This window comes from Taeniopygia guttata, chromosome 33 (assembly GCF_048771995.1).
Source record: "Taeniopygia guttata chromosome 33, bTaeGut7.mat, whole genome shotgun sequence".
In the NCBI taxonomy this organism is placed as follows: Eukaryota; Metazoa; Chordata; class Aves; order Passeriformes; family Estrildidae; genus Taeniopygia; species Taeniopygia guttata.
In genome coordinates, this window is record NC_133058.1 from 2,253,441 (window position 1) to 2,276,361 (window position 22,921).

Here is a 22,921-nt window from a genome sequence, read left to right on the forward strand (position 1 = left end):
TCCTGCACAGCAGGGCCCAGAGCTGGCAGGGCTCCCCAGCACGGCTGGAGCGGTGGCACACCTTGGCCCAGCTGGACAGCTGCCCCTCAAGGCCCCGGCGAGCAGGGGACGGCTCTGGGCAGGCTCCCTGGCCAGGAGCGGGCCCCAGAGCGCCTCTGCCTTTCAGGGGCAATCTCGTCCCCGCTCTTTCTCCTCCCCACCTTGCTGTGCCTCTGCCCTGTGCCCCTGGGGCTGCTCGTGCCCAGGCAGCCTCAGTGGGAGCCAGCACTGGCTGCAGCCCCAGCGGGCCCCCAGGACAAGGCCCAGCAATGAAGGGGCCAAGGAAAGCACTGGGCACAGCAGAACCCTCAGCCGAGTTCTTTGGACAGCCATGGACGGGCCACACCTCACTGGGAATCTTCCCTGACTACCAGCAGCCTTTAAAGGAAGCTGTTTGAGGTTGAGATCAGCAAAACACTCACCATTTTCTGTTCCAGCAATACCAGATTCCAACAGAGCAGATCATCAGGCCAAGTGCTGCACCAGCCACAATGGCCATCATCTTCATCAAACAAGATGTTCCCCAGCAGAAATCTCTTCTCATGCTTTTCCAGATTTTGTCAGCACGTGTTGAGGTTCCAGCTGCATCTGTGGGAGCATTTGGGAGTGTGAGCCATTGCCATGCTGCAGTGCTGAGCTGGCAGCACAGTGGATACAGCCAGGCCTGCAGGCACCTTGCCGCCCCTTGGCACAGGACTGCCCAGTACCCAAAGCCCTGAGCCTGCATGCCGTAATTGCTCTGTGCTGTGCTGTTCTGCTCCCAGCAGTACGTGTCAAAGAGGTGGATAAAGACATGGAAAACGCCCAGAGTTTTGAAACTGCCCCAGGGCCCTCCCTCCAGCAAACAGCTGCCTCTCTGCATCTCCCCAGAGAGTGGGAAATTGCAGGCATCTCAGGCCCATGGTGCAGTTTGGGCTCCCTGTCAGCTGGTGCCAAATGTCTTCCTGCAGAGGCTGGGGAGAAGCAGCAGCCAGGCCAGGCTGGGAAACAGCCCTGCAGGCCAGGAGAGCAGCAGCGGGGCAGCGAGGCTGCCATGGATCCCTTCCTGCTGTGCCAGGCACGGCCTGTCCAGATGTGCAGGGCAAGGCCCCGGCTGCTGAGTCCCAGGGGAAGGGGGAGGGAAATGCACCCACCATGCTGTCTCTCCAGATCACTCAGCGTCTTGTCCATGTGTTTGGATGCCTCCAGGGACATGTCTCCTCTAAGTTTGCTCTTCCTTCTCAGGGGACCTTAAGGGAAATATTTCCATTTCTGAGGAATGGATCCCACAAAATCAGTACTCAGCCTGTGGGATCAGGAGGGACACGCTACTCACCCCTGCGATGGGAGCTGGGCTTTTGAGCAGCATCTACCAAAGGACCAGGGAAAGACCTCTCTGCAGCCACACCTGAAACTCAACAGCCACAGGAGCTTCTGTCATCTCTGCAGATCTGCACGGGCAGCACTGAGCCGCAGGAGTGGTGAGGGGATGGCCCAGGGCGAGGGCACACACGTGCATGGTTCTGTCCTGGCACCTGCAGCGGTGCCCCCCTGGCCGAGCTTTGGGCTCTGAGCTGGCAGCTCTCGCAGGGGGAAAGGCCTTGACCTACCCTCAGCATCTCCCAGAGCCTCCATCCTGAACGTGGGTTGGGAAGCCAGATCACTTTCACCAGCAGGGTTATCTGCAAAGAAAGGCAGGACAGAACAGCTCCTGTGACACTGTAGGAGATTCTCAGGCTGCACCCAAGGCTCAGCCCCAGGACACAGCCCTGGGCTCGGCCCCTTCCCTCTCTGCTCTTCTCTGGGGCTGCACAGAGCACACGGAAGGACACTCTGGCATTGCACACAGGAATAAAACTGACAGCTAAATGCTCCTTCCTCCCACTGACAGTGATCCTGTGGGATCACTCAGGGCTCCAGAAAGGGAGCAGGGCGAAGCTTCCAGATTCCTTCAACCCTGAGATGATGTTAAGGGAAGTGGAAGATGGGGGAACTCTTGTCACATTGATTATTCTCTCTGGAAAGGCACACTGAAAACTTGCCTCCAACATCCTTCAAGAACTTCATCTCCTTTTCCACTAGGGCTTCCAAATAATCCATGTCGCCATCCCAATCTAGAAGGGAGCACAAATCAGAACCATTTCCATGGTGTGCTGTGATCCCCTTCTGCCTTTAGGAATTGGGCACTGCAAAGCGGTCGGGTAAGGCCGTGGGGGCCAGATGTGAATGGAGAAGGCCAAAGGTGCACAGGGGCCTGGGGAGCTCTGGGCTGGCTCCTGGTCACTCTCCAGACTCTTTGCAAGCCCTACCAAGATCTGTAGAGGGGCAGCTGGAGCAGCCCAGGGCCGTGGGGCCTCTCTTGCTCCCACAGAAGAAACTCTCCCTAAAGCCCTGGGGAAGGCTCCAGCTGGCATTGCCACAGGTATCCCTTCCTCCCTCACTCCCTCCTGCCCTCCCACTGCTGGGACAAATCCCTCAGCCCAAGGGCACATAGCCAGGCCCTCTCAGGACACCCTGGAGCCTTGCCCTCTCCCTCTGCCCTTTCCCCACCATGGGCACCCCGTGCAGTCACTTCCAGGTCTCGGGACGTGTCTCCCACAGAGGAACCCCAGCAGGACTGCTCAGTACCGGAGTGCCCCGGGCATAATAATTCCTCTGGGCTGTGCCGGCCTTGTCCGGGCTGTGCCCACGCTGCCAAGCAGCAGAGAGGGCAGCTCAAGGCTCAGCAGGGCTCAGGCCCAGAGGCACAGCAATTACCTCCTGTGACTGTGCCTGGCATCGCCTCCCTTCCTGCAGCAGAGGCTGCCAATGAGCCACTGCTTCCTCTGGGAAATGCTTCCTTCTGCACAGGCTCTCCTTTCATTTCCCGAGAATGGAAAAGAGACAGCTGGATCAGATGGAAACATTCTGCATGGGGAATGGGGAAGGTAACATCTTGAGGAAGGAATATTTTTGAAAGATATGGATAAGCATCGGAAAACACTCAGGATGTTGGGACTGCCCTATGCTGGTCCCTTCTCCAAACAGCCCCTCGATCTGATGTGCTCAGAGACAGGGAAACTTCAGGGGATCTCAGGGTGTGCATGGCCCATGGTGCAGTTGGGGCTCCCTGTCAGCTGGTGCCAAATGCCTTCCTGCAGAAGCTGGGGAGAAGCTGCAGCCAGGACAGGCTGGGAAACAGCCCTGCAGGCCAGGAGAGCAGCAGCAGGGCAGCAAGGCTGCCATGGATCCCTTCCCGCTGTGCTGGGCAGGGCCTGTCCATATGTGCAGGTCAAGGCCCCGTCTGCTGAGTCCCAGGGGAAGGGGGAGGGAAATGCACCCACCTTGTCCGGCCTGTTCCATTTCCTTCAGCATTTTCCACATGACTTCAAATGGTTTCTGGGATTTCTTGTCTACCATCTGGTTGGTGTTTCCTATTGGAGGATCTTAACAGAAAGCTGTTCCATTTCCCAGGAATAGACCCCACAAAACCATTGCTCAGCCTGTGGGTTCAGCAGGGACACACTACTCACCCCTGTGATGGGAGCTGGGTTGGTGTGCATCATCCATCCCAGGAGCTGGAGAGATCCTCTCTGCAGACACGCCTGTAACTGAACAGGCACAGGAGCTTCTGTCACCTGGTTCCTTCCAGATAGTCAATGATTATGAGACACTGAGAACATACCTGCAGGATGCCCAGAGGGCTTCAAAGCGTCATACCGCCAGGCTAATAGAGAAGCCTTTGGGGCATCCCCATCTAGAAGCAAACCAAGATGAGAAGGTTTCCATTGTGTGCCAGGGCTGGCTCTGGCCCTGGGCTCACAGCAGGGCTCCTGCTCGGGGCTGCTCCTGTGCCTGGGGCCTCTGGGCACTCAGGGCCGGCTGCGGGAGCAGCTGCAGAGGGAGGGACATAGTTGGTGCAGAGTCCCGATTCCCCGGGGCTGTGAACGAGCTCCAGAGGTCTGGAAGCCCAGGCACCTCCAGCTTTGGCTGCTGCTGGGCCGTGCAAGGGCAGGGCCTGGGGGAAGAGCTGCTGCCACACAGCCCCGCCGAGGGCTGAGTCTGGCACAGCAATCACCTCCTGTGCCCATGCCTGTGTCCGTGCTTGGCATCGCCTTCCTTCCTGCAGCAGAGGCTGGCACTGACCCACTGCCTCCTCCAGGAAGTGCCTCTTTCTGCACAGGCACTTGGTCAATTACTTGAAAAAGGAAGAGGAACAGCTGGATCAGATGGAAACATTCCCCACTGGACAGGTGGCATCTTCAGGAGGCAATGCTTGTGAAACTCACAGGTAAAGATCAGGAGAATGCCCAGGCTATTGGGGCTGGGCCAGAGCACTCCCTTGTGAAAACAGCTGCGCCTCCTGATCTGCTCAGAGACTGGGAAATTGCAGAGGATCTCAGACCCGTCCACAGCTGCTCTGGGCATCCTGTGCCAGGGCCTCCCCCCGCTCACAGGGAACAATTCCTGCCCAATATCCCATGTGGCCCTGCCCTGCGTTGGGTTGAAACCACTCCTGGTGTCCTGTCACTCCAGGCCCTTGCCCAAAGTCCCTCTCCAACAAGCCTGTCAGTCCATTCAGTGTGAATGCAGATAAATGTCAAGTTGAGTATTTCCTGCTGAAAATCCAGTTATGAAGATTCATTTTACAACAGAAAGTACAAAGTAAAGAAAATATGTAATCTTCACTGTCCTGTCCTCCCTGTGTTCGTGCTCTCCAGCAGAGATCAGGGCTCCCCACTCCCATGGTGTGGCAGCTGCTTGTGGCACGTATCCCCACATGGTGTTTGTACTTCACCACTTCCTCAGCACACACCTTTCTTGGAAAACAGAATATTCCATTAATTTTTCAATGGCTGAAGTTTTCCCTGGACCAGACCCCAAGGATGTTTCAGGACTACATTTGTGTGAAAAGGTACCACCAGCTGTAAGTGTAGAAAGAGCTTGTGGTGCTTTGGATCAGGAACAAATAATAGGATTAAGAATAGACCAAAATACAAAGACCAGTATCGGAAGAAGTGCTTTAATTGATTGAGATAAAACCTTGAAAGAGTGAATTAGAAACATAGTAAGTCAATAGCCATTGTTAATTCTTGTGGTTTATTTTACGGGGTGATGCTGCCAGCATTATTGGCTTGAGGAGAAGTAGCTCAATGTAGTGAGGATGGTGTTGATTTCCAGCAAGTGTGTAGCAACAGAGGGATTCCAGAAGACGTGAATAAAACAGAAGGGAAGAGGTTTGAAACAGAAAAGCATTAAATACTGACAGTACTTTAGTAAGGAGTTTGGAGAATCGTGGAATTTATTGTGTATATGAAATAAAAATTACTAATGAAATAGTGCAGTCCATGTGGGGTAGGGATAAAATGAAAGGAAGATTGTTCAGGTGAGTGCTAGAAGAGGCTTGTGCATGTGTGTGCTAATCAAAGCTCCCTTCCTCTCTCCCTCTCTTCCTCCTTCCTTCCCCTCAAGCGTGCATCTGTAAGATTTTCAATGTTAACCACCACTTCAGTTGATAAACACAATTACTATTAATAAAACTGACTTTAGAAGGAATACTTCCCATGAGAATAAAGGACAAAATGGTAGAGGCATCTGTAGTGTAGTCTCAATATCAGACACCTTAACCATGAAAGGTATTTTTTCTGTACAAGCTGTAAGAGTTCAGAGCAAAAACTTCTGTGATGAGTGTGTGCCAAGGAAACAAGGTGATTCTTGGTAGTTATTGTTCTTTCCTGGCTGTATTAGAACACTACTGTAACAATTACTTGTACTAAATACAAAGTTATCTGCTTCTTGAAGGAGAAAAGTGGAATGAGTGAGTATTGAGCAAATGGAGAACAGACATAAGCAGATCATAGTATCATTTGAGCTTTACTGGCTAGAATACTGGCAAAAAAAAAGGGCAAGAACTTTGTTCCTGGATAAAATTAATGCCTGAGAAAAGTGGGAGGTTTGCTCAGTGAATAGCTTCATCAAAATGAAAAATAATACAAGTAATGATACTATAATTTTTCTTCAATGATAACCAAGTATTTCTCTGTCATTAGAAATGACAAGCAACAGTGATGACATATGAATGTACAAAGAATGCCATTGCCATGGAATATTAGCTGAAGACATCCCTTGATTACAAAAAAAAGCTTTGTGAAGGAAAAAAGTTAAATGAGCCTTACAGTCTAAAACAGAAAACAAGCATAAATGTGAGTGAAAGCTGCTCGTGCAGAACTTGAGCAAGTCATTATATGCAGTTCCTCTAATCTTTGGCACTACAATTAATAACAGTTTTGATTACATATCTCACTTACCAATAAATCACCTGGCCACTAACAGGAATAATTGTATCAACATATCAATGCCTTGATTGATTTCTGCTGTTTGTTGCCATCACAAAGTGCTGATGTTGTTTGGGTTATGACAACCTGCACTGACTGTCAGATGCATTCACCTAGGCAAATATGTGTGTCTGTGTCAAACAAATCTGTGCCTGTGTTAGAAGATCACAGGCCAAAGGAAAATAGATGCTTTGTGTAAACCAGTTGCTTCTAAAAGTAGATTTTTCTCTTCAGGTTGAAGTATTATTTCAGTGGCAGTCAATGTGTATAATGCACAGATTTTCTCCTCTACTGCTTAAAAATATCAGTAAATTATCTAAAATGTGATACTGTTGAGTTTGGCAAGGTGAAGTAAATTTAAATTTACAGGACACAAAGCCAAACATCTGTGAGCTGGAGCAGGTTGTGAAAAATTGTTGCCAATCCTGTGGTGCTGTGAGGTTGGCCTGGTGCTAACTCTAATTGCCATTGCCTTGTGCTGCATGGGAAAGGTCTTCCAATGTGGAGATGACCAAAGAAATCTTGGCAGCTTTAAGGTCCCTGTTACTATAGATGTTGAAAATGTGCTTTCCTCCTGCCATCCCAAATGGTTCTGTTTAAACAGTGGGAAGCAGATTTAATGCACTGAGGTAGGCCAGAGTATGGGAAGCTCTCTGCAATCCCATTGTTTTACTTCTGCTCTGTGCTTGTTTTAGCTGTGCTGTGAGCTCTGTATGAGCTCTGCACATCATTTTATCTGTGCTGGGATGCAGGGGTGCTCTGCACATCATTTTATCTGTGCTGGGATGCAGGGGTGTTGCTGGAACGTTCACTGTGGAAATGGGCACTGGGCAGGAAGAAAGTGGCCTGTGGTGTCTGCTTGTGTGAGCACAAGGACTTGATTTAAAAGTTATCTGAGGCTGTATTGGTGGTACAGACAAAACAGGAGTGGTCTCACTTAACTAGTTGTTTACACCACACACATAAAATGTTCATTTCCTCACGCTCACTGGCACAAGGCACTGGGCAATGATAAGACTGTTAGTATAAATATTTTTCTTTCAAAGCATTTTAATGCCCTTAAGTAAATTGACTTGAGATACAGGATTAATCTGCAGTCTAAGCACTCAGAAGTTAGTTAGATACTCCACTTAAAGGCATTCTCTGACTTCTTTACAGAGGAAATTGCAAACTGGAAGTCTAAGTCTTTTGGTTTTAGTTTGATTTCTGGATGTCCTCTTCTTTGAGCTGCTGAGAACAGGCAGTCATGCTGTAGCTTTGGTTCTAGAGCGTTTTAAAGGGGATTGTTTCATCTCTCACTGTAGCATAAATCTACAGCTGAAAAGAAGCACTAAGTGATATAATCACACACCTTGATTATATTTTATCTGTTTTATCTGATCTTGCTCCTATTGAAATCACCAAACTGTCTTTGAATTAAAGTGGATTAGAAATTGAAAATAAATTCTGTCTAAAATTGTGTGTATATATAGAAATCTTAGAGATTGAAAGTTATCCTGTTGGTGTGCTGCTTCTTAGAAGCAATACTGCAATGTCGACAGTGCAGTTTAAATTGAGGTATGCGTTTGTGGCAAGGATGAGTGAGCTCCACATCTGTGTTTTAAACCTAAAATAATGACAGTAATTTAATCAAAGTTCTGATTTTTTATAGAAGGTTTCCTGAGGCTGTCTGTCAGAAACCTATTAAATCTGAAAAAGAAACAAAACCATACTCTGCTAAGGCTGATGTAAATTATTCATAAAAATCCAGAATTCCATTGAATCTCTCTCTTATTCTTGACTGAGACTAGCACAGACTTTGTGAGCTTTTCCATGTTTCTTTCCTTGTGCTTATTTTTCAGCATTTAAAGAGGAGAATGTACTGGAAGACCCTAAAGCTGTTAATGGCTTTTTTTCTCCCCTCTCTTTCTCTGTGCTGTGTTTAAAACCATCCACTGGGGCTATTCCTGCTGGGGCCTTTTCTATTTAAATCTTTAAATTTCCTGATGTGAAGACTCACTTTTCTTAATGAACTGACTTTTTAAATGTATGGATTTGTTTAAAAAAAAAATTCAAGAGGAGCAATCTGAAGTTTTTAAAAAATTCTATTACCTTAATTCCTAGCTACAGTGTGTACTTAATGATGGGACTAGTGGCATTGATGCACATGTCTTCTAGTTAGCTGACCCATGACCCTTCATGTGTTACTTTTATTCTAGCCTGGAATACATTTTAACCTTCAAAGTGTCTGATATGCTCATTACAGAAAATTGTGCTATTCTTTTAAGTTTCTCTCATTTTTTTTAGGGAGAAGACTCCATTAGCAGGAGTGTCTGTAAAAAAATAATCAATGTTTGTAAACAGTCTTCTATTTGCTCAGTTGTGGCTTCTAATTTAAAAGATATTTCTAGCTGAAATCCATCTTACAGTTGGTTGCTCATATTAATTCCAGAAAACGATTAAAAAAAAAAAAAATTACATCCTGTTGGGTGACTCCTACTTCATATGGCTCTGACTTGCTGCTCATGACATCTCAAACACACTAAAAGGAGTGTCCACTCTAGTCACAGGCAAAGTTCTCAGAGGTTCTTTGTGCTGACATCTCAGGTTTGTGAAGGTAGGACTGGATGCTGACCTTTCCCAAATTATTAAAACTCTCCGCTGTGTTCTTTCTGTTAAAATAAGAAGTTAGTTGACTGGCCATGAGCACACCAGCTCTGCTTCCCCTTATTCTTACCTGTCTTGCAAAGGCCTCAAGCTTGGGACTCGTTAGTCTTATCTTCTGTACCCTGAGGTGTGTTGACAGCATCCCATATCCCCTGCAGGAAAGGGAAGCTGGATTGGTAATGAATCACTGGTTTTCTTTCACAGGCAGTTATTTAACCCAGGTGTTTCAGGGTGGGGAGAATTCAAGGAGTGTTCAGTGACCTTCACACTCACCCTGGTTTAGTGCTGGCAGAACAATCTGTGCTTCCAGTGGGCCCTGCCTGGTCACACCCCAGTGGTGACACAGCCACCTGAGTTTGCTGTGTGTGATACTTTTGGACAGTCTTTCTCCTGCAGGTGGAATGCTTTTTCTGTGTCAGGAATGTTCCATATGTGTAACTGAAGAGGATTTTTTCTTTACCTTTACTCCCTGGTCCATTACTTTATTTTCCTCCCTGTGCACGTGTGAAGGGATCCCCTCATGTCCTGTTTGTCCTGAGCATGGCCCAAAGGGCTTTGACAGCCCCACAGACACAGCTGTGGTCATTGGTAGTGCTGCAGAGTGTGAAATCACAATCCTGGAGCCAGCAGAGCTTACAGCCCACTGAGGGGCACCACACAGAGCCAAAGGATGGGCCATGTTCAGCTGGGTGAGGTGAAATTAATGCTGAAGGCAAAGCAGCAGGGCAGTGCTGGAAGCAGAAATAAATCTGGGGCTCCCAGCCGCAGCATGGCTGAGCAGCTCCTGCCTCCCCCTGCCTCTGCTCTGGGCTCACACAACGCCTGCCACAGGAGCCCCTGGGCCCGGCTGTGGGAGGGTGGCCTTGCCCTCACCTGGCTCCCTGGCACCAGGGCCCTCCTGCTTGCTGTCGCACATGGCAGCCGTCAGCAGTGAGTCCCTGTCCAGAAACGTCACAGTCTCCTCCAGGTGCTGGTCCTCTCTCTCTGTGGGAGAAAGAAGAGTATGGGGAGTTTGCAGAACCCCTTTTATCTAGTTTCTGTGTTTAATGAATTTGAGATACACAAGCGTTTAGAAGTGTTATATTTAGTTTGCAATTGGTTGCCTGACAATGCAGATCAATCTTGTCCTTCCCCACCAGCGATATGGGGAATGCTCTTGCTAGTCTTAAGGATACTTATGCACTTACACTCAGAAAAGGGCTCTGTCAGCAGCATTTTATAGATTTCAATCTAGTATTTTTGGGTACCTTGTTAAGGTGTAGTTATTACTTTATTAATAAAAATTCAGATTTCAAAATGGAGCATTCAAATGTTGGGGAACAGCAGGTTTGCACCTGTGCTTGCCGTTACAGAACAAGGAGGGAACCCTGTAGAAAATAAATCTACAGTTGTACAAGTGAAGGCTATTAAAGCTTGGGAATGTATAGAGAGAACTGACCCTGTTCAGGGAGGTTCTGGCCTGGTGTTCCTTAACTTGAAAGCTTGGTTTAGCTTGATTTTGATATTAATTCAGTCTCTCAACAGAATATTGCTCTTCATTTTCGCACACAAATAAAACAAAGGTGACAAATGCTGTCTTCTGTAAAGTATTGTAAAGCCCTTCCCCATCAAGACATTCAGGTCTTGTGCCTTGAACATGCAGTGTCTGCTTGTGTGAGCACAAGGACTTGATTTAAAAGTTATCTGAGGCTGTATTGGTGGTACAGACAAAATAGGAGTGGTCTCACTTAACTTCTTAGTCTTCCAAAAGGGCACCAAGAAGGAGCCAGGAAACTGCAGGCCTATCAGCCTCACCCCATCCCCAGAAAGGTGACAGAATAGCTCCTCTTGGATGTCATCTCTAAGCCTGTGGAATAACAGGAAGGGAAAACTGTGAACAGGCTTAGCAGCTGTTCTGCAGGGCAAACAACTGAGTTAGCAGAAGAAGAAATTAATAAAGTATGAGTTTATCCATGGCAAGGAAGAAAGCGAGGCTGTTAGCATGGGAACTGATAAACACATCGGGGTTACTTGTAGTTAGAGGATACGTGCCTTAGGGAGCAGCATGCGTGCCTTCACATTTTGTGGTAAACACATTTGCAATGAATTGTTGACATTCAATGCTTTGTACCCATAAAATACAATAAGCTATTGCTTTGTCCATTGAATATCCTGAGCTTTTTTGATGTAACTAATGACTTAAGATCACACTTTCCTTGGGGTATAAAAACTTGAGAACAACTTGTAATAAAGAAGAAGCCATTGCTGTCTCTGCACAGGTGTATGTGTATGTCTCGTGTCCATCTCTACAGTGACAGAAAACCATGGTTGACCAATCTCACACCCACCTCTGCTGCACTGACTGGTTGGGTTTGTGAGGGGAGAGCAGTGGCTGTTTGTTGGAGCTTACTTTAGGTTGGGGTGGTTTTGCATGGTGGAAAAATGTTTCTTTTAATTTGTGCTTTTAAAGAAAGGCTTAGAAGTTTTTTGTTGTTTGGTTTCAAGGTAGTTGATTGTAAGTTATTTAAAAGATTGTCTTCTTGGGTAGTTGTGGTTTGCTTAGTAGCTTAGGTAAAGGCACATACATACTTTGATATCTTTTTTGACTTTAGTTTTTTTCTTCTCTCCCCCCGCCCAGGGTTGGTGTTATTTTTTATACGGTACATTATGTGTTAAGTGTTTATAGTTTTTCTTTAATGCTTATTACGTCTATTAAATGGTGCTTTTTTACCCTAAATTAATTTGTGAGTGTTAACATTACTAAGAATATGGAGGTAAGGAAGAAGAAAGAGGAAGGACAGGATAGGCCTAAATCTCTTTATCTTAAAACTTTTGATTTTTATGTATAAAACTAAACCCCCCCTGTATAAGACTTAAAATCTTCTTGTATAGCACTTAAAAATTTTTCTTTTTACTTTGTGACTAATTTTACTATAATATTTAAACTTTTGCAACTTTTTGTTCTTTTTGTAAGGTTGGTAAATTATTCTATGGTTTAAATCTAAAATTACAGCTGTTTTTAGTTGCCTGCTAGGGTCTTAAATGCTTCTGACTTGGACTGGGAACATCTAAAAATGTCTGAGGGACATTTTGAGTTCCTACAGCTGTTGTCAGCCGGGACTTCAGCAAGGCTTTGTCCTGGCCTCTCATATCACGGTCATGGAGCAGCTCAGGGACAGTGGCATAGAGAAGTGGACAGTGGAGCTCCAAACTCAGAGAGCTGTGAGCTCAGGGGGCCGTGCTGGGGTCAGCCTTGTTTGCCCTATTCCCCAGTGACCTGGCAGAAGGGACGGAGCGCTCCCTCAGCAGGTTTGCTGATGGGACGGAAACGGGAGCAGGGGCTGATAAACCACACGGCTGTGCTGCCCTTCAGTGAGACCTGGGCATGCTTGAGAGTTGAGGAGAGAGAGACCTAGTGAAGTTGCACAGAGGAAAGCCTCTAGAAGAGTTTGAAGGTTTGTAATTACCAGGCAACAGAAGTTCTTTAATATAGAGGCGTGTATAACGTTATTTTGTGATGTCCACTCAGGGAAACGACTGCACCTCTGTATGTTACAGGAGCAGTTCCTTGTATGTATGTATAAAAGTCTTTGAGACAAACTGTGAATTCAGAAACTTCCCCTAATATTATGTTGGATTTTCACAATTTTCTGGACTGCCTGGTGAAGCGTAAGGATTTCAAAAAGAAAGTGAAAGCAAACCAATAAATCCTGTTTTAGAGATCAGAAGCATTTCCTGTTTGTTCCTTGAAGAAGTTGCCAAATAACAAAACTTTTGAAATCCTTTCAAAGACCTAATAGGAAAAAGTATTGGCCAAAGTGTTAATCTGTGTTTCTGAATAGGAACATGCTTTTTGTTTCAATTCAAGGTTTGTAGCAGGGTTTGGGGTTTTTTGTGCGTGTCCTTTGAATGTGAGTTGCTTTTATGCAGGACTTTGAATGATTCGATCATGTACCCAAGAGAACATTTTACTGTGTCCTGCTGTCCAGTGCTGAACAGGGTTGAGACAGAGCAGGTGGCTCTGTGTCTGTGTGCAATGTGCAGGAGCAGCAGCAGAGCAGTGCCCGATGGCTGCCTCGGGGCCTGGCATTTGGCCCTGCACTTGCTGCAGGAGTCCCTGCCCGGGTTCCCTGCTGGCCCAACCTTCGCACCCATCTCAGAACCTGGGTTCCCAAGGGGGCCGCCTCAAGTGGTTGCTAGGAACCTGAGGCCATGGCTGCCCCACTTTTGGCTGCACGATGCTGATGTCAGAGAGGCCATTGTGACCCGCGCAACCAAGGCCTCAAAAGGGAAGGCTGGGCTCAGGCCGTGTGTCAGTGCGACCTGACAACAGGAGGAGAAGGCAGGGCAGGGACTCTGCTGCCCAGGGACCAGAGGAGCCCCACAGCTCGGGGCTCTGGGCCTGTGCTGCAGGCTCCCCTGCCTCTCCCTGCCCAGAATCAGCGGAGGAACAGCCAGAGCAGACTGCGGTGTTCCTCGAGGCAATGACGGGAGGAGAAGGAGGACAGGAGCAGGGCTCACGCAGGGCTCAGCAGGGAGTAGTGCCCTTGTGGCTCTGGGCCTGTGCTGCAAACTCCCCACCCTCCTCTTTCTCCCACAGAGAGAGAGGACCAGCACCTGGAGGAGACTGTGACGTTTCTGGACAGGGACTCACTGCTGACGGCTGCCATGTGCGACAGCAAGCAGGAGGGCCCTGGTGCCAGGGAGCCAGGTGAGGGCAAGGCCACCCTCCCACAGCCGGGCCCAGGGGCTCCTGTGGCAGGCGTTGTGTGGGACCCAGAGCAGAGGCAGGGGGAGGCAGGAGCTGCTCAGCCATGCCGCGGCTGGGAGCCTCCTTCCTCCCCAAGTGGGGCCCAGCTGGGCCAGGGGGCAGCTCTTGGGACACCCGTGCCCGCAATGGCCCCTGCTCTCCAAGGCCTCCAGCCCTGCCCATCAGCCAGGCAGGCCGGCAGGGACAGAGCAGCCCTTGGGGCCGATGCTGCTGCAGCCAAAGAGCCCCGCAGAGGTGCTCATGCCCGCTGCCATTGGCTCTGTGCCCTGCAGTGTGCATGCTGTGTCGCCGTGCAGAGGCTGACCCGGACATCTGCGGTGACAAACTGGAGAAGGACGGGCTCTGTGCCCACCTGTACTGCCTGGTGAGTGGCTCCGGGAGCTCCTTCCACCATTGCAATTGGCAGTTCCTGCCCCTCTCTCCTCATCTGCTCCTCCCCTCTGCTGCAGATCTTTGCCACTCTACTTTTTCGTCAAGAGAACAAGCATGTTGGACTCATGGGATTTCTTCCTCAAGATATCCAAATTGCAGTGCGGCGGGTGGCACAAAAGGTGAGAGCCTGATGCAAGCAGGGAGATTTGTGACAGATGAGGTTTGTTAGCGCTTAGCCCAGACACTAGGAATGAAAGGCCTGCCCTTCAGGCCGCTGTGGGACAAAGTCTGGCTCCCAGCAGCTGCACAGAGGCTCTGGCACAGGAGCCCCCCTCCTCCACCAGACGGCTCTGTGGGCTGAGACCCAGCAGTGGCCACATCCTGCGCCCTGCCCGGAGCCCTGGGGCTGCCTGGGGAGGCCCCGAGGCTGCTGCTGATGGGGTTGCTTGGCTCTTTCCAGCGCTGCTGCGTCTGTGGCCTGAGCGGGGCAGCCATCATGTGCTGCATGGAGGGCTGTGACAGATGGTTCCACCTGCCCTGTGCCAAGGAGGGTGGCTGCATCACACAGTATATTCCATATTACAGGTACAACCTCCCCACTCCTGGTCACCCCTGGCGGAAGATCCAACATTTCTCACTTTGCCCATCCATTTTCCTCCAGCTCCTTCTGCCCTGAGCACTGTCCAAAGCAGGATGTGGAGGCAACTCCAGAGCCGGGCACCGATTGCCCCATCTGCATGGAGCCTGTGGAGGATAGAAAGACCTTCAGAACCCTGGTGTGCCCAACGTGCAAAAGGGCCTGGTTCCACAGGGACTGCATCCAGGTAGGAGCCCTCCCCTCAGCCCCAGGGCACAGCAGGTGCTCAGCAGCATCAGGGCCTTGCTCACCCTGCTTCTCTTTGTCCTGCAGGGACAGGCCATAAGCGCTGGTCTTTTATATTTCCGGTGCCCCCTGTGCAGAGACCAGGAGGCATTCCTTGTCGAAATGTTCATCATGGGGATCCGAACCCCCTTGAGGTTGGTGTCCTTCTGCCTGCCTCACAGGACAGGAGGTGCAAGGTCTGTGCCGTGCCAGGCCCTGCCCCAGCAGTCCTGGCCCTGCCCTGTCCCGTGAGTCTGGGCTTCAGCTTCATGCACGCCTCGGAAAAGTATGGGAGGAAGAGCAGGGACAACCTGTACCTCCGTGAGGGGAGGGCAGCAGAAACTCATCAGCTTTTCCTTTTTCCATATCAGACTGCCAACATGGGAGGACAACAATGCCTTCGTGAATCTAAGAGAGAGGCACAGCAGGTGCAATGCCAGGGATTGCCTTTACCCGGGAGGCAGGGAGGAGGCAGAGGAAGAGGGGTAAGTTGGGGAGCTGCACCTGAGGCTCTGAAAGGTACCCGTGTCACTTCAAGGGCTCAAAGAGAAAAGAACTAGAAGAGCTTGGCCAGACAATCACTTTGTCCTCAGTGCCATGAACACATTTGCTTCCCCAGGCCCTGGGAACTGCTCCTGTGCTCCTCCTGTGCTGCTGAGGGCACCCACAGGCGCTGCTCCGGCCTGAGAAACAGCGTACAGAGCTGGGAGTGTGACAGCTGTGCTGGTCTTGGAACGGGTATGAGGCAAAGCACCCGGTGTCCCTGGGCTGGGGGCAGTGCCCAGGCTGGGCCTGGCAGAGCCCGTCTGCTCCTGAAGGGCTGGGGTTCTGCTCTGGCCAGGCTTGCCTTGGGCCTGGGTGGTCTTTGACATTCCTGCTTGTCCTTACAGCCTCCAGAGATGAGCCAGAGCTCAGTGGGCCCCGGCTGGCTAGTCAGTCAGGACGGGAGCCTGCTCACGGCTCCACAGAATCTGAGGCCATCAGCCCCAGCTCCTGTGGCCCAGTGCCATCAGGGCTGGATCCCCAGGCTTCATCCGCAGAGACCAGCAGCAGCAGCAGCCACCAACGCACAGCACGGCAGCAGTCTCTGCCATCTCCCTCGCTGGACACCAGCAGCCCCAGCACACCAAGGTCAATGTACAGCAGCACCCCTGAGCCTGAGGACAGCGGCCATTCCAGACATGCTGGGCCCGGCCGCAGGCGCACCCACTCCTGCCAGCAAGGTCGGGCCCCAAATGGGCCAGTCCGATCGAGGAGTCGCCGTGAGAGCTGCAGCAGGACAAGACCAAGGACTGAGAGGCCCAGGCAAAGGGAGACACCTTCACAGGCATCCCCCAGATGCCGCCGCTCCTGCCAGCAGCACCGGGCCCTAAGTCCACCTGTCCGGTCCAGGAGTCGTCGTGACAACAGCCACAGGACAGCACCAAGGACTGAGAGGCCCAGGCAAAGGGAGACTCCATCAGGGACATCGCCCAGACGCAGAAGCTCCCGCCTGCAAGGTCAGGCCCTAAGTCCACCTGTCCGGTCCAGGAGTCGTCGTGACAGCAGCCACAGGACAGCACCAAGGACTGAGAGGCCCAGGCAAAGGGAGACTCCATCAGGGACATCGCCCAGACGCAGAAGCTCCCGCCTGCAGCGCCGGGCCTCAAATCAACCTCTCTGGTCCAGGAGTCGCCAGGACAGGAGTAGGAGGAGAGCAGCAAGTGCTGAAATGCCCAGGCGCACGGGGACACCATCAGGGAGGACCCACAGGAGCAACCGCTCCCGCCAGCGGCGTCGGGCCTCAACTGGGACCTCCAACAGCAGCACGTAGCCTCATCTTTTCTTTCTAGTCCATCAGTTCACTGCTGGAAGTGAAGGTGAGAACGGTCAGTACAGGGACCTTACGATTTGCAGGTCTGTGAGAAAACTGTATTGGCTCTTGACATTTCTACTGGCAGGAAAGTAGTCTTGTGCTAAATCCCTTGATTTCTGTCTTACCATGTATTAAGTGAAAAGTCACTTAAATGATTAAGAAGGACTCTTCTTCCGGCCTTTCGACTCCAAGCTGAGATGTTTCCCCACTGCTCACTCTTGAGTGAACCTCTCCTTAATGGGCTTGGATACAGTTAGGGAGACGTTCAGAGCAAGGTGTGTCTTAGGGAAGCTGTCTTTGGAAAGGTCGTGCACTGTTTTGCTATCCTTGAACAATCTCATTTCAGTAAAGCCAAAAGAAAGAAGAAAGAAGAGAGCGGGACACTGCCTCAAGTATCTGAAGAAATCCATTACTTTATTGCTGCTGACTTAAAAGATTTGTTTGGAGCTTCAAAGAACAAACCAGAAAAGACTGTGGAAATACCCTGGGACAAAGAGGATGCACAGGACTCTGCCCCAGATGACCATCTGGGACCTTTGCCCAAGAACGACGCAGCTCAGGAGTCGAGCGCGTTCAAGTTTTCCTTCTTTGGAGACACAGAGGAGTTGGGCATCAAAAAAGGTAACAGCAGAACCCTTCTCACAGTGCCATTTCTAAGGAAGAGCTTCTGGCAGGCACTGTAGAGCATTGTGGTGTAAAGAAGGTCAGGACACGGGGGATTTTCAGCAGTAGAAGTCAGTAATTAGGCAGAAGCAATTTGATCTTCATTTCTGCTTGCCAAGGCTGTGGTAGATTAATGAGCAGTAAGTCATGCTTGCATCTCAGGAATTCTGAAAGGCATGCTTTGAGAAGGAAATGGGGTTTTTTGCTGAGTGGTGAAAAAGCTTGTTGTCATGCCCTGAATCTCTCAAACAGGGAGAACAGTGACACACCAGTCATATCAAGTTTCAGAGAACCCAACAAGATTTTAAAGGAAATGTGTGTTAATGTAGAGGGAGGAGCAAAATCCTGGAGTTGACTGCAAGATCCATGAACATTCTGCTTATTACTGAATTCTATTCTTGGACCTTTAGAAAAAGGAAACTGAATGACACATGATCGTTGGAATGTTCTAACTGTAGATAAAATGAGGCCCTATGAAAAGAAGATGAAAGAACATTAAATCAAGTCACAGTCCTGTAGGAGAGAAAAGAAACCATGTGAAGTTATCCAAAATATTTTTTAAAAACCAATGCAAAAATGCAAAGCAAGGACCCCCCACACTTGTGCTGAATTCAGAAGGTATTCAGTGTCTTCTGAATGCAATGATACATTCATTAGAATACAGCAGAGATCCCTAGAAAAAAGTGCAAAATCCTGGAGAAGAGATGTAGCTCAGAAAATCTGGCAGGAGCAGATTCTGTCCTTCCTACATCTGTCTTCTCCACTGTAAGTATTTGTCTTGAAAGGAGGAATTCTTCCTGACAAGTGGAGCAATAATCTGGATGTGGCTTTGTTTCTTTTTTGTTGCTCTTATTGCAGAGCCTCGCGGACTCGGAACAATAAAGCCGGTAAAAGTCACATGGCAAGAGGATTCACGTTTCCAAGACAGCAGTTCTGAGGGTGATGATGAGCCTGAGACGCGAGAAACTGAAAAGGACCAAGAAATGAAAGTTCCGTTTCTATTTGCTCTCTACCTGGCTGTAGTAGTTGGATGCTGTGGGAATATTAATAGCAGCACTCAGGGAATGGGAAACTGAGATTGCACACCTCTGAGCAATGAAAGTCATCTTGGAAAACCATTTGTGCTGCCCAGAGTAAAAACTCCCAGCAGCCCATGTGATGTGAAGTTGAATATGAAAAGAGAGATGTTGAGCACAAGAAATTAACTGGCTCATTTTGGTTTGACCAACTCCAATCTGAGTTGGGCCAGAAGCCAAAGACACGGTCAGTTTTCTGTTAAGAAGTTGTTTATTTTTTTTCTAGAAGGCTCTATTTGGCTACTAGGGAATAAAGCTTTTCAATGTATACCATTTCTCTGAAGCACTGCAGTTTTAACTTGCTTTCATGGCATTTGATAGCACAATTTTGGGTGCTAAAATCCCTTTGTACTTGTCTAGGTTTGTTTCTTTACCATGCACAGAAAGTGCTAGAGTTTTCTTCTTCTCCAAAGATGATGAACGCCTAAGAGGTACGACAGAATTTCTTCGCCCCCTTTTGTATTTTTTTAAATTCTTCCTGGAATTCCATGAGGAGGAAAAAATGCTGCCTGCTTAGGAATGTTTTCTAGTCAACTTTTGGCATCCTTACTTGTGCTCAAAATTGTGGTAGAATCCCGTGAGAAAGCCCTGGTAAAATAAAGGCCAAGCAGATTTCTGGCTTTCTTCTCTTTCAGAGAATTGCCTAATAGGAATCTAGACTTTTAGACCTTACCAAAACATTAGCCACGTGACAGGTTACCTAGACATTTTGGATCCTTTCAGGTATTTATATAATGTTTAACTTTTTCCCGTCTTTCTGGTGTTACCACTAGGAATGTTGAGTGTTCTTGTCCCTGTGGTTCTTTGTCCTAATGAATCTGGGCTTTTCTCTTCTGAATCCAGGGGATTTTGTATTTAGAAACAAAGAAAACAACAACCAAAGGAAACACACAGAGTCCCCAAAAATTGCAGAGGCCAGCAAAACAATTGCTTGTTATATGTTTTGTAGAATAGAGTCTTAAGACAGGCTTAAATGATGTGCGTTTCTCAAGACTGACTCGATAATGCTGCAGAAATGTATTGCTGTGTTCATACAGTTAGTGCCCAGCACTCTTCCAGCCTGTCTGATTTGCAGGGGATGTTAAAATGGAGAGCTCAGTCCTTAGCAGGCCCCAATTCTGGGGGAAGATGTGTGATCCTGGTGCTGAGCTTCTAATGAAACAGCGGCTATTTCACTGCAATTTAGACTGCAGCATGCTGAGGAAAACTGCTGCTGCCTTTCATTGTCCTGTGGGCACCAGGCCACAGTAGGGAACATTTCTGTAGGGAGACAACGTCTGGTGGGGGGCAAGAGAACAGGAAGGATGTGAAGAATTGACTCCTGACTTTATTGCTGTGTTGTCCATGATTGTTAGAAGCAGCAGCACAATCAGAAGTGTTTAAGCCTATTAATTGGTTCTTTTTTTTTTTTTTTTCACAGAGGGCCCAAAGTTATTTTGTAGATCAGTAGAGTTCAGTGAAGAAAAAGGGTTGGGAAGACCGACGTAGATTATTGCTTGAGGTGAGTATGTAACATCTGTTCCCTGGGAACTGTAGGAGAAAGCTGAGCACGGGGAGGAAATGCAGGTATGAATGGGCATGCAGAATTAATTCAGGACCTCAAGAAGAGCCTGCAACTTTGCAACTCCCCAGGAACAAAAGTGTTTAATCTACCGGTGTGTATAACATCATGTTGTGGTGTCCAGTCAGGTAAACCACTACATCTTTGTATGTTACAGGAGCAGCTACTTAACTGTATGTAAAGGATGTATTTAAGAGAAGGAGTGAATTTAGAGACTTCTCTGAAGAATTCGTTAGATTTTCATTATTTCCCGGAATGCTGAAGGAAGCATAGGGATACCAAACAGAAATGCAAGGAAACCAATAAAATCTTTAGTGAATAGAAACGTGCCACTTTTGTTCCTTGAAGAAGTCACCAAACAATGGTACTTCCAAAAGCCTTTCAAAGATCTAAGAGGAAAAAAAATTGGCAAACCCTGTTTGGCAGTGTTTCCAATCTGGGGCTGATGGTCTTGGGTGCTGGGGAGCCACAGGAAGGCTCCAGTCCTGACTGTCCGGCCAGGCTGGGGCCATTGAGCTCCGGCTCATCCCTGGCGGCTCTAAGGGCAAGCAGGAATGTCAAAGGCCCCCATGACCCGGGCCAGGCCGGACGAGAGCAGAACCCCCAGCCCTCCAGGAGCGGACAGGCTCTGCCAAGCGCGACCTGGGCACTGTCCCCAGCCCAGGGACATGCGGGTGCTTTGCCCAGAGCCGTGCCCATAGCAGCAGAGCTGTCTCACCCCAGCTGGCTGTGGTGGGTGTGAGGCTCCAGCAGTGCCCGTGGGTGCCCTGGGCAGAGCATCAGCAGCAGCACAGGAGCTGTTGGCAGGGCCTGGGGAAGCACAGGGGTCAGCCTCTGCACGGCGACACAGCATGCACACTGCAGGGCACAGAGCCAATGGCAGCGGGCATGAGCACCTCTGCGGGGCTCTTTGGCTGCAGCAGCAGCGGCCCCAAGGGCTGCTCTGTCCCTGCCGGCCTGCCTGGCTGATGGGCAGGGCTGGAGGCCTTGGAGAGCAGGGGCCATTGCGGGCACGGGTGTCCCAAGAGCTGCCCCCTGGCCCAGCTGGGCCCCACTTGGGGAGGAAGGAGGCTCCCAGCCGCGGCATGGCTGAGCAGCTCCTGCCTCCCCCTGCCTCTGCTCTGGGCCCCACACAACGCCTGCCACAGGAGCCCCTGGGCCGGCTGTGGGAAGGTGGCCTTGCCCTCACCTGGCTCCCTGGCACCAGGGCCCTCCTGCTTGCTGTCGCACATGGCAGCCGTCAGCAGTGAGTCCCTGTCCAGAAACGTCACAGTCTCCTCCAGGTGCTGGTCCTCTCTCTCTTTCTGGGAGAAAGAAGAGTATGGGGAGTTTACAGAACAGGCCCAGAGCCACAAGGGCACTACTCCCTGCTGAGCCCTGCGTGAGCCCTGCTCCTGTCCTCCTTCTCCTCCCGTCATTGCCTCGAGGAACACCGCAGTCTGCTCTGGCTGTTCCTCCGCTGATTCTGGGCAGGGAGAGGCAGGGGAGCCTGCAGCACAGCCCAGAGCCCCGAGCTGTGGGGCTCCTCTGGTCCCTGGGCAGCAGCGTCCCTGCCCTGCCTTCTCCTCCCGTTGTCAGGTCGCACTGACACACGGCCCGAGCCCAGCCTTCCCTTTTGGGGCCAAGGGAAATCTCTGCCCCTGCCTCTGGCTCAGAGCGCTCTTCCAGCAGGTCAGGGAAGGTGATAGCCCCAGAGAGAGGTGTGAGCAGTGGAGGAAAGCCAGCATCTCTGCAGTCTTCCAAAAGGGCACCAAGAAGGAGCCAGGAAACTGCAGGCCTATCAGCCTCACTCCATCCCCAGAAAGGTGACAGAATAGCTCCTCTTGGATGTCATCTCTAAGGCTGTGGAATAACAGAAAGGGAGAACTGTGAATGGGCTTGACACATTGTCTTTAGGGCAAACAACTGAGTTAGCAGAAGAAGAAATAAATAAAATGCAAGTTTATCCATGGCAAGGGAGAAAGCAAGGCCGTTAGCATGGGAACATAAACAGATCGGTGTTACTTGTAGTTAGAGGATAAGTCCCTTAGTGAGCAGCATACGTGCCTTTATAGTTTGTGGTATACACACTTGCAATGAATTATTGACATTAAATGCTTTGTACCCATAAAATACAATAAGCTATTGCTTTGTCCATTGAATATCCTGAGCTTGTTTGATGTAACTAATGACTTAAGATCACATTTTCTTAGGGGTATAAAACTTGAGGGCAACTTATAATAAAGAAGAAGCCATTGTTGTCTCTGCACAGGTGTATGTGTATGTCTTGTGTCCATCTCTACAGCGACAGAAAACCATGCTTGACCAATCTCACAGCCACCTCTGCCGCACTGACTGGCTGGGTCTGTGAGGGGAGAGCAGTGGCTGTTGTCAGCCGGGACTTCAGCAAGGCTTTGTCCGGGCCTCCCATATCACGGACATTGGGTAGCTCAGGGACAGTGGTGTAGAGAAGTGGGCAGTGGAGCTCCAAACTCAGAGAGCTGTGAGCTCAGGGGGCCGTGCTGGTGTCAGCCTTGTTTGCCCTATTCCTCAGTGACCTGACAGAAGGGACGGAGCGCTCCCTCAGCAAGTTTGCTGATGGGACAGAAACGGGAGCAGGGGCTGATAGACGACACGGCTGTTTTCATCTGCAGTGACCAGCAGCCGCAGCAGCCACCAGCATGGCAGCAGTCTCTGCCCTCTTCCTCACTGCATACCAGCAGACCCAGCAGACCAAGGTTAATGTACAGTAGCTCCCCTGACCCTGAGGACAGGGTCCATTACAGACGTGCTGGACAGGGCCACAGGCGAAGCCGCACTCGCCA

General features: G+C 49.7%; 1 protein-coding gene and 1 long non-coding RNA gene across 2 annotated transcripts in view; one reads left to right on the forward strand and one right to left on the reverse strand.

Moving 5' to 3' along the window:
• Nucleotides 1–22,921, reverse strand: part of LOC105760508 (uncharacterized) — a 483,916-nt gene that overhangs the window by 294,239 nt on the left and 166,756 nt on the right. The window lies entirely within an intron of this gene.
• Nucleotides 14,186–14,918, forward strand: LOC140681280 (uncharacterized). The gene is made up of 3 exons (XR_012052494.1): nt 14,186–14,279; nt 14,561–14,685; nt 14,762–14,918. It is a non-coding gene; the product is annotated as an uncharacterized lncRNA (long non-coding RNA).